At 41.4% G+C, this 12,166-nt stretch overlaps 1 long non-coding RNA gene and 1 pseudogene across 1 annotated transcript; one reads left to right on the top strand and one right to left on the bottom strand.

Annotated features, from left to right (window-relative positions):
- Positions 1 to 47: 47 nt before the first annotated feature.
- Positions 48 to 3,234, top strand: LOC119723398 (annotated as a pseudogene).
- Positions 3,235 to 9,421: 6,187 nt separating this feature from the next.
- Positions 9,422 to 11,947, bottom strand: LOC119723391. Its single transcript, XR_005270544.1, has 3 exons — positions 11,700 to 11,947; positions 11,042 to 11,134; positions 9,422 to 10,270 (listed from the first exon to the last, which is right to left on the bottom strand). It is a non-coding gene; the product is annotated as an uncharacterized LOC119723391 (long non-coding RNA).
- Between the last annotated feature and the right edge of the window lie 219 nt (positions 11,948 to 12,166).

Raw genomic sequence — 12,166 nt, 5'->3', positions numbered from 1 at the left:
GTGGCTTCTGCCTTCGTACCGATTGGGGTGAAAGAAATTAGCATACCGGACCAGGTACCCGAAAGGTCTGTTATCTGATGGTTCGCCTTAGAAATTGGTGGGGTGGGAGGGCGTGTGACGGTCATTCATTGGTGGAAGTCGGACGATAAGTGGCAGATCATGCAAACCGAGCTTGACCTAAACCAACAACAGGGAGAATTGTTTCGTATCGATTACCCTGACGAGTTAGCTAAAGTTAACCCACGTGAGTTGGTTATCGCTCGTGCTAGAGTTAGGTTAAGCGACACTGGTTACAATCTAATTCATGATAACTGCGAAACGTTTGCGACATGTTGTAAGACAGGGCTTGCAGAAAGCTGCCAGGTTGAATGGTTATTTCATAAGCTGACAGCGATCCTAGCAGCTACCACAGTCAAGACCGTCGCAAAAGCAACTTTTAAAACTGTTACTGCTGAGACCGTGGAGAGAGCATTTTTCAAGAAAAAGTCCAATGCCGTTGGAGTTGTTGTCCTTTTTCTCATAGAGAGCGGCTTTTGCGTGTGGGATCTTTACAAGATTTCAAAAAGCAGAAATGCTGGTGAAATTTCCCGGCAAGATTACATAACCAGCGTTGTCCAGCGTGTTGCCGAGGCACTGTTAGGTATCGGCTTTGCCGCTGGATTGGGCATTGCCGGAGAAGCGCTCGGAACTTTAATAATGCCAGGTGCGGGGACTTTGTTTGGGGGCATTTTCGGGGATTTTTTGGGGGAGTATTGGGCAAGTTCCTAGGGACTTGCACAGGGCCGCCGATTCGTCGTAGGCTCGCTTCAATGACCGGGACCGATGATAGGGCTATAAAAAGCATACAGGACCTGAAACCAGGCGATCAGATTGTCTTGCACAGCAATGACACTCACGCTATAGTCGTGGATCGTGACCAAGCTACGTGTAAGGTGGAAGTAGTACATTACACCAAACAACAAGGTGTCGTGGAAGAGACGATTGATTTCAAACCTCCCGTGTACAGGCTGGAGTATAGGGATGATTGTTATTCACCTGAGGATGTCATACAGAGGGCTAGATCTAAGATTGGTGATGACAAGTATACAAACTCCGAGACCTTCGCCAATTGGTGCAAAATAAGAAGAAAAAAAAGATGTCAGAAAAGAAGAAAAAATATTGTAATGAAGCAAGGTAGCTTTTGATGTCATCGCGACCTCTTCATTCAGTCTCATTTCACCGTCATACCCCGACAATTACTTTGCTAAAAGTACTTTGATCTATGGACAATTAACCTTTACCAGATGTTGGTTGTTTGAACTGATACATCAGCTTTGATTTTATATATCGACATCACAACAGAGGAAAGACTTAGTAAAACAGACAACGTTTAATAGAATAGGACTTAACTAAAAATATGTTAATAAATTGATAATTGTCAACACATTTGATTTTTTCGGGCAATTTTCGAAACTTGAGACGTGTGGCCGTGCATAAAGGTTGCAATATTAAATCAACGCAGTAACACAACACTAGGGAGATGTTTAAAACATATATCTTACAAAACATGTTATAAAACAAGTAAGGTTGAATAGCACAGCCGTATACACTTAAAGGTATCGGTACAAGGCCTATTAAATCCAGTCTATACTGAATATTTGGCGATACGTATAATTTTAAATCAATGTACAAAGTTAGCACAGCATTTAGAATCATAAGTAGGTTTCAATGTTGCATTGTGATTGTTAAACCCTTTTGTGTGCGATGTATATTATGCACTTTGTTTAAAAATATAATGAAACTTACAGGTTTTTTTCAAATGTTGATTTTTGTTCCAAAGAGGATAAATGGGTTGACTGTTGTCGATATTTTGTACATAATTTATGTTGATTGTGTTAACTGGATCTATATGCAGGACATACTTGTATACCAAACAACTTGTTGAATAAATCACTTTAATTCTGTACATAGTTCAATTACATTTTATGAGTTGAAGATTAAGCCAGTCGAACAGAACCGGGATATATTGAGGCTTTCTAAGAACCCGAGTGGTTTTTACTATACTTCTCTTATTTTTCATGAAATTTGGAGAAATATTAAGCCTATTTGCTCGGTACTTATATGGTTTCGCTACGGTTGAGTCTGGGGCTATGATAAATTTCGGGGAAAGAGGGAAATCTGTACAAAATGTATTTATTTTGGTACTGAAAGTCTTCTTTATAGTTATTCACGTGGTTATCTTCATCACAATGTTCGATTATAATGGTGGAAATACGCCTATTTTAACCAATTGTAAATATTGTTCAAAGCTGACATTGTGATGGGGAAAATTCCGCGAAGTTACAGTGCAAAATCGTAATTCACATCACACAATCTGGTCTAAGAGGGAAGTAGGGCCCCTGTGGTATGACTTCTTCAATCCACTTCGTCGGAGGGTATGGCCACAATTACCAACATAGTTTTTGTTTAATGTTATGAATTAAAATATGTGTAATTTATTTTTGATTAACAGTTTCAGTATATGTTGATGCATGCATGAGAAAGTAAAATTATTTTTCAATAACACAAATTGAAACTACATGTTTTCCCATTTAAATCGCAAATGCCGCTCCGTACAAATTTGCTACCGTAACAATAGACACAGGCAACATGTATCAGGTTGTTTACGCAATTTTTATTCCTAGGATGGTTAGGGCCAATTCATGAATAATTTAGTAGTTTCGATGGGAAAACTATGTTCATTCATAGTAACAGAACAATGATATCAAGAGCACTGTTGTTATTTAGTCAACCAGTTACATTAAAGTATTTTATAGAACAGTTGTCGTAGAGCTACCACAAAAAAAGGAGCCTAGTGGATAGCGAGATGAGCTATTGATACGAGGATCCCTGGTTCGAATCCATGTCGTCGCTGCTCGTTTTCATGGACTATTTTTCTTCTCCAAATTTAGCGTTGAGATAATTTTTATTTAAGGGGAAAAGAGAACGAGAACATATGTCTTGCAATTATTCAAAGAAAAAAACTGAATTATTCATGACATTGCCCTATAACCCTCCTGATGGGAAAAAATACGCTAACGGTTCGGAGCAAGTCACTAATATAGACCATTATCATGTTGCGGCCATCTTGATTTTTCCCATTCAAATCAACGTAACCAAAGCCATCGAGGCTGTAAGGAAAAAATAGTCCGGTTCCTTTTTGCACAAAAAAACATTATCATTCAATACTGATGTTGGTTACATGGGCCATGACCAGTGGCGTAGCCACGGGGGGGGGGGGGGGGGGGGCGACCGCCCCCCCCCCCCATGAAACCTTGTCGCCCCCCAGTCGCCCCCACTGAGATTTTGAGTTTCTTAAAAACTATCATTGATCTACATGACGCCCCCCCCCCCCCATGAAATGTTCCAGTCCCCCCCCCCCCGTGCCCCCACTGCCCATGAATGAAATGGGGGCAGCATGATAAGGGTCTATTTTCTACAAACTATATCATTCATTCTAATAAAAGAAAATGGGATGACTTTAATATGGTAACATTTGTAATTTTACCACGATTTTGGTGTCTACTTAAGTATGATTGTACTTCCGCCTACGTAGCTTTTTTTTATATAGACCTTCAACGTTCCATATGATCTTGTAATGTAATTCCCCCTAATTCTTGATTTTTTTCTCTCTTGACGAACAAATACAATATTGAAGGTGCCTTTGTTATTAAATCATTTGTTGTCCTCATTCAGTATTCCGGCCGTTCTGCGTAAACTTTTACGAAGAAAACAATGCACAAACTTGCTTTTCAGCTGACATACCCGTTTAAATAGGTGCAGGCCAGTAAAGAAGCCCGCAAATTGCCTGCGCCGGCAAAATCACGATTTGCATGCCCTTAAATGCTCTGGTATTAGAGTGTGAGGGCCATGAACTTCAGGGTTTAAAAAAAGAAGGGTGGAAGCCATGCATGCAGAGGACAGCGAGCTCGTATTTCTGTGACATTTTGATGAAATTAGACCCTAAAATGGCTCTCTTTTGCAATGGAGCGTAGGCATCCTTTTTCAAAATTGCGATGGACCACATGACTACTTTAAGGGTTGATGAACTTAGGTTGGAATTTGCACCCAAAAGTCATTCGTTAACCCCCAAAAAACTATAACAGAAAATGAAAGACGATGTTATAAGCTTTAATTTGATGTGTATTTCAAACACCTTTGAGAATTTTGAGTATTTTTAATACTTTTTGGAAGTGCGCTTAATTATCAGTGAGGTCTATGGGAGTGGTCTGCAACCACAGGTACTAAGAACTGCCTTTAACCATGGCTATAAATCCTAGTGGCGCACTCATAATTGTCAAGTTTCCAATGAATGATTTTGTCGACGAATTAATGTTCGCAATAGCTTGCGTATTTCCAGGTGTATACATGTAAAACAAGTGGTACTCACCGGCATTATGCTGCCTGTCTGGGAACGCTTGTTAGCAGTGCTGACTCTGGAATTTTCTGGGCGCAATGCACAGCATCTGTATTTAGCAGTGTTCCTCGTGTTTATTTGCAACTTGACTGCGCATCAAAAAATGTGCATGCATGTATAACTACATAATACACACCGAAGCTTTGAAACAAACTTCCAACTTCATATTATCAACAATCATTCTGTAAAGTAGTCGTTGACACCCCTTTTCCCAAAATCCACGATCCACACCTGAAAATCCTACTTTCCATTTTGAAAACAAAAGCAATGATTGGGTGCATGGTGACTCTTGGGATTTAACTTTCCTGTCGTGGCAGTTTGTAATGCCCCGAAATGAACGATCAGGTGCGGGATCTATAGCTTTCAGGTATGGGGAGTTTGATATTCTGGATCAATACTGCAAGCAATCTCCCGTTATGGGATGTATAGGTTGCATGTTGTATGAAGTCATGCCGATGTCATGCCGATGTCATGCCCAGCTAGGGGGTCCTTGGAAAACTCTTCAAATCTACGATGTTCCATGCATTCTATAAAGCAATTTGAAAATTAATCTAAGACTTTGAGTCGAAATATTTTCCAACCAATTTACTATTTTGGCCCCATTTTATAACATTAGTCAATGGCTGAAGCGAAGGTCGCAACTCGCTAACGCCTTCCCGATCCGTTACTGGTGATAACGAACGGTGTTGAATTTGATTAATCTTGAAAATATTTTCCATCTGCGTTGCTGCATACACTGCAAGGGGGAAATCCCACGAGTCTTGCTGACATGTACAGCCTGAGGGACCTGTAGACGTAGGCCTACCCAGCGATTAATGATGTGGAATGCTGTGTTCACATTGGAAAATGTCGATCAAATTGATAATCACGGAAATGTCCCCAGAACATGCAGAGTATATTATACCACAGCCAATGCCCAATTATTAATGGACAAAAGGCTAATCTCAATGTTTTGAACATATTCGAAGCAACGGGTAAATATAGTTTCTGACAAAAATTGATTATATTTTTTTAACGAGTTGAGCAACAGTCCAATCAGCATGCACGGTAATTGCAATTCGCCCAAACAACAACACGTGTTTTAATGAACAAGCACATAAAACTATGGTAACAAAGAGTCAAAGGAGAAGAGACCAAAAAAAAAAACTTTCAGAGCTAAATTATTTTATACAAAAATATATGTTAAAGACAAGTTGCATAAAAAAGTTTGAAAGATTTTTAAAAGTAAGTTTAGAAAGAAACCCGAAATGCGTTTAGGCTTTTTGAATAATTATATTTGGCCTTAAAAATGCTGCTTAAGATTAAGATGAGACATGTTTGCAACTCGTGTTAAAAACCGGAGGTAATAATATAAGTTTTGCACTCACGTTACTTACTACGAAATTATTATACGTGAACTATATTAAATATGCCATATTGGGACGAGGAGAATTACATTGTGTACTAGAAAATGGCTGCACAAACTATTCAACCTGATACTTCGTCACATAAACAATTTAACCTCATCACCAATCCAGATACAATTGTGGAAACTAAAACTGCATTTGTCCTGAAAAGTACGGAACGTTTTCTACATTGTATAATAATTGTTAAAAAATGTTTAAATAGAAAGTGTTGGTAAATAGAAAATATTTTTAAAAAACAACAAATTTTGCATTGCCGCATGGACCATTTCAGTGTTCCCTTTGTGATTTACAAATTGATGAAAGGCTCGTAAGAAATCACCTGAAAAACCCCGGTACAAAACAATCCAAAATTGGGAGACATAATAATGAAGCAAAAACCCTAAAAGTGTCTTCAAAGTAATTTATCCTATGCATACGCAAATTCATACGTTTTACATAATACAGTGGGTTTTTTTAAAACGGCAGTATATTCTTATTTTTTGGCGGACAACAGATTGCTTTGATAGCATGGACGATCACGAAACCAAAACAGAAAACCACCAAGAAGCTCAAAGGAGTAAATCCTTTGTGCGCTATTGAACGACAGGCAGATCCAAGATGTCCTGCGATCCAAGACGGTAGGCCAAAGCTTAAAGTAAAGCCGTTAATGAACTCCGAAAACTTCATCAATATATCAGCCAAGGATCCCGGTTCTAAACCGTATGCTGTGCAACCAATGGCAGGGGCAGCAAGCTTAACCCGGCTCAGCCCAGCCCACCCGAAGCCAGCACAGCCAGCCCAACCCCACCCAGCCAAGCCAACCTTGCAAAGCCCAGCCTAGCCCAGCACATCCTAGACAAGCCCATCTCAACCCAGAACATCCAGCCTAGCCCAGCACAGCCCAGTACAGCCCTCATGCCCACCCGCACAGCCAACCTATGCCAAATCTATCCTAGCCCAGCACATACTGGACCAACCCAAATCTCAACCCAGTGCATCCAGCCTTGTCCAGCACAACAATTTTAATGTTACGGGTGACCAGTGAAAAAAAGCCTGTCTACCTTTTTGCACGGTACGGATCATGAACACTGGCTACGCTGCTAAGTTATAAAAGGGAATTTTTATCATGTATGGGATCAATAAACCACCGTATATTCAGCAAAAACGCTTCTACTACTTACTGTTTATAAATCAAGGAGGCAGGCAGAATGATTGCGAAAGTTATAAGCCCATGGGCATATATCTGCTAGTTAAAAAAAAAAGATTATTATGAAGAGACTCTGCTAGGTGGTTCTAGATTTGCGATCTTTACTCACTACACTAGCGATTTCATCAAATATTTTCAAAAAGAAAGTTAGCCTTTGAAAATAAGGAGAGATATTAAAATATATACATCTCCAGGACGCAAAAGCAGCATATCCAGCTGTTGATGTCAAGTGGGGGCAACCGCACATCCGCGCCATAATGTAGACATGTTTTTTTCTCCGGACACTTGCCCTCCGTAAAATCAAAGAGCGGGGAAGGGGGGGGGCGGTTGGTACCAATATGCCAAATGGGGGCGCTCTTCAAAACTGACCATTATTATGTATACTATATTATCATATGGACATTTTCACGGCGCATTGTATTGGTTGTTGTTTGTTTTTTGTATATTTGTTTTTATTTCCGGTGACACATGAAAATCCGACTCCTATGAAAATCGGACCCCTTTTTCCCTTTTATTGGATCATCCCTCGCACGTGACAGGTCACTCTCCCCAAACGATCCTAAAAATAGCATAGTATTGTACTCACGCGTGCGCACTACTACCAATGAGTCCACATTTCATGGAGTCGGATATTCACGCTACACCGGACCCATCCTTTTTGGAATAGAAACAGTTTGTATTCAACAACTCTAGGGCACTGGTGTTCACATGTTTCGTTTTCAAAACAATTTTCACATAAATCTGCCTTCGTTTAATAATGAAGTACGTCCTGCTTACCGTTCAAAGCGGCAGTAGCAATGAATTCATAAAAGTCCGTCCCTGCATGCAGGTGTGAATGCAGCGTCTGATTGACATGAAATGTACACACTGCAACGGCTCAACCGATCTATGTACAATGTACATCATTAGGGTACTGCAACTAAATGCGCTTGAAATGTCACCCACAATGTAACCTCGTCCCCGCGGCGATCGAGCGAGGAATACAAGCTCCTGAAAAGATGTAGTTGAAGCTTGGGAACGAGGTTGCCAACGCTGCGCCATTGCGTACGTTGGGGGAAAACCCGGGATGAGGAATGAGCTGGTGAAGAATCTTTGGAATTGATGGGTCAATTACAGCACAGCAGGTCAAAGGATAATGTGTTCGACATGTTTGTTGTGTTCCTGTTGTATTTTTTACTGAGCGTTGTTACTGCGGTATAAAGCCCCTAAAGTACGGAGCCCCTAAAAAGACATTCAAAAATTCAAAAAAAATTCTCGTGCTTATCTCGTGCGCACTAAACAATTGTTTCTGTTTTTGAATTGCCCTTTAGGGGCTCCGTACCGTACTGTGCTGTGGGGCGCTTTGTAAATTCTTTCGGTGCACTGGCAAGAGGACTAAAATCATGGCCATTCGGTCATTTAAAGGATTAAACCTCCACCAATGGGCGTGCTCAACAAAATTACAATCTTAGCCTTCACATAATTATCCCAAACATGAAATAGATCAGCTTTTGGGTAAAATATAATACTTGGATTCAGATCATCTTCAGAATGGAATGTTTAAAATCAAGGCAAACAAAACACGCAAAAATTGTTTCAACGTGTGACAATTTATTTCTATTTAAGCAAGCCAGTGGAAGAGTCACAGTGCACGTGATTTCATTTATGCCTATACAAGCTGATTTACCCGATCATAGATCGGGTAGATCGTAGTGTTGGGGATGAACATTTGGGGAGTTAAATGTAAATGGGGATAAATACTACGCAGTGTAGACTTTCGATTGGTCAGACCGCGCCAGGCATACTAATGTATAGTCCTTCTGAGCATTCGTTGCACTCGGCGCAGGGGCGGCAAGCAAAGCACAGGAAACAATAGGGACACTTGATGGCAACGCACCATGGAGAAAAAATATTTTGCCAAGGTCACCCCATGCTACCGTTTGGTGAACTCTTTTGCAGAACGGCCGAGTAGAACACGAAAACGAAACCCCTACGTTGACCTCGCTGACCTCGCCAGTCTAGACACGAAGAAAAAGCGAGCACAGGGGGCGGACAGACAGTCAACGTGAAAGCGCACACGACGGCAAATTCCTGCGCAAAACGCAGTCACGAAAAATCGACGAAACGGATCGCCGGTCCGTACGGGAAAATCAGGACGACCCGAAGTGTCCGACCTGGCGGAAGACACCCTCCGCATTTTTCCACGGACGTGGAGTGATTTTGGCGCCGCGGGAGCCCGCGGTCTGGGATTCTTTCATGAGCAAACATCGTCTCGGAGGCCCAGTTAAACTCTCTCTTATATATATATAGATTCCACTAAAAGGAGAGATGTTTTTGGCGACAGGGGGTCGAAACTGTTGGAATCATTCTTGAGTCCGAATAAAAATTTTAGGGCCTAATTCCCAAGAGCAATTATCTTCAGACGTAAAGTAAATTAATTGAAACAAGGGGAATGACTTATTTTCAGTTTTCAAAAATTTTAGATTTTTATTTTCTGGTTATTTTAGTCTTAAATAACTTGCAAGTACTGACTTTGTAATCTGGTTTAGAATCAAAAGACAAGGTAACTGATAGATACCATGGGATTCTTCACGATCTTCGAATGATGATGATCTACCAACTGGAAAGAAGTATGTAATCCCCGAATTAAGGTCGTATAGATCCCTAATAACTCTAGTCCAAATGTTGTCTACTTAGTAAAGGTTTCACATGTACTAGCTGATTTCAACAATAGTGTGATTTTTCCTAATTCATTTCACATATTGGCTGTAACATCATTAAAGGAAGTTAAACTCGAGTTGTCTCGCGAGATGTTTTGTAAATAACCATTGTAGATTAGTAATAAGATGGATTCACAGTTTTGCACACCCTTTAACTACTTGTCAAGTATTTCCGCAATGAGTGATAATTTCGATAATTGTCTGGCGAGGTGACTGGTGAATTTCGATTGAAGCATTATTTGGTTTCGTAGATTCCCACATCACTTGCGGCCAAAGAGATAACCGGACACAGCACCGATGGCTCCCGACGCGGCGTAGCCAGCAGCACCCAAGCCTGCTGCTCCTACGGACTGAAGCGTAGCCACTACTCCTCCGGCTGCTACACCGCCACCGGCTGCCACGGCCGATTGAGACATCATGGAGGCAGCCACTGAGCCGGCTGCTATCCCTGCTGACTTGAACCCCAGTAAGGCCGGACCGTAGGTCATGATGCCTAGACTGGCTGCTCCAACGACTAACGCTGTGATGATCACCATGATGTCTGCTGCAAGCACCATGAGAGAGAATAATTTTATTAATTTTAAAAATTTGTAAGAAAAATACCGATTATTGTAATCCTTGCAGCCTAGCCCAAGGAAAGTTGCAGCCTTGTTGGCCTATGGTGCCGCGCTTGCATCATCGATGTGCATTCGAATTCAGGAAATGGAATCAGACCTAATGCAATGTCGAACCTAATTTCAGAGGGTGATAATAAGCCAGTTCGGTATTCCAACTGCGCATGTGCACATCGACTTCAAGATTTGACGATTTTTCATTCGGGATAAACATTTCATCGTATGCGTGGAAAAGCATAGCGGGGTAACAGCAAAATTGAAGAGATCATCATCGTGTTCTGAAGTAACATTTTGTAAAAAAAAAACCGTTTGAACAACGAAGTGTAAGTGTCTTGTGTGTCCAAACTTTTTTTGCGAACGAAATTTCCATCTCTTTTTACGGAAGACGGATAGTGCCACTCAATAAGTCTGAATATATTTTTTTGTACGTGTGAAAATATTTTTTTTGTACAGCGGCCGCCACTTATTATCCTAGCCCAGCACCCACTGGACCAACCCAAATCTCAACCCAGAACATCCAGCCTTGTCCAGCACAACCATTTTAATGTTACGGGTGACCAGTGAAAAAAAGCCTGTCTACCTTTTTGCACGGTACGGATGAGAACACCGTGGCTACGCTGCTTAGTTATAAAAGGGAACTTGGATCATGTTTGGAATTGATAAACCAAAGTATATTGAGCAAAAACACTTTTACTACTTACTGTTTATAAATCAAACTGTTTTCGGTGTCCCTCTTGACTTCAGGTTCTCTGGTAGGCAGGCAGGATGATTGCGAAAGTTATAAGCCCATATAGCTGCATGGTTAAAAAAAAATGATTAACATGAAGAGACTCTGCTAGGAGGTTCTATATTTGCGATCTTTACTTGCTACACTGGCGATTTCACGACGTGTGACAATATGTTTTTGTACAGCGGCTGCCTCTTATTATGTGGCGGCCGCCACATAATAAGTGGCGGCCGCTGTAGACAAAAAAATATTTTCACACGTACAAACAAATGTATGCAGACTTATTGAGTGGCATATATCCGTCTTCGGTATCTTTTCGATTGCACGGAAAATTACACAGAATGCAGATTCGTTTGAGGATAGTATGGCGGTCTGACAATAATATCGACCAGTACGAGACTCGCGTCGTTCAAGAGGAGACTACTTTATAACGACAGGCAGCCCCCCCCCCCAGCGGCCCCCCCCCCCCCCCCCCCCAATGAAAAATTCCTGGCTACGCCACTGACGACAGGGGCAGTCGTGCTCAGCCCAGGTCTTCTGTGATTCTTTTTCAATTTTCTTTGGGTGTGGCTGTGACGGTAAATCGAGTCTTCCTTGCGATAAGAAGTCTACAACTCAACGTTAAAGCTTACCTCTGTTGTTGCTGCGGGTTTATGCGCTCTTCTGTTTTCCTGCTCGTGGTTTTCAGAGTCAATTTACGAGTCAGCCTAATAGACTGTGCGATTGTCCGATCAATCCCAGACCGTACCACCTAGCGTGTGATTTCACCACGCTGGATTTCCCCAATGATTACGGTATCTCCCATATATAGCAAATATTTATTTTTTATATATGTGCAAGCGCGACTGACTCGACTGCGTTTGATTTAACTCTCACGTGACTTCTCGTGCTTACTACTAGTACTCGAGCCTGACCCAACACAGTATCGCCCACTGATCTCTGTTATACTGACAGTATAATCACGGTGTAGAAGATCCGTGGTATAATAGAGATCAGTGTAACCGACTCGCGCGCTGAGCTAGTCTGGTTCCCAGTGTCACCTGATCAAAATATTTACTATTTCTGACTCATCATAGGTCAGGTAGCCCCATCAATGGCT

Source organism: Patiria miniata, unplaced genomic scaffold (assembly GCF_015706575.1).
Source record: "Patiria miniata isolate m_02_andy unplaced genomic scaffold, ASM1570657v1 HiC_scaffold_1, whole genome shotgun sequence".
Taxonomy (NCBI): domain Eukaryota; kingdom Metazoa; phylum Echinodermata; class Asteroidea; order Valvatida; family Asterinidae; genus Patiria; species Patiria miniata.
This window is presented reverse-complemented; position numbering and strand designations above follow the sequence as displayed.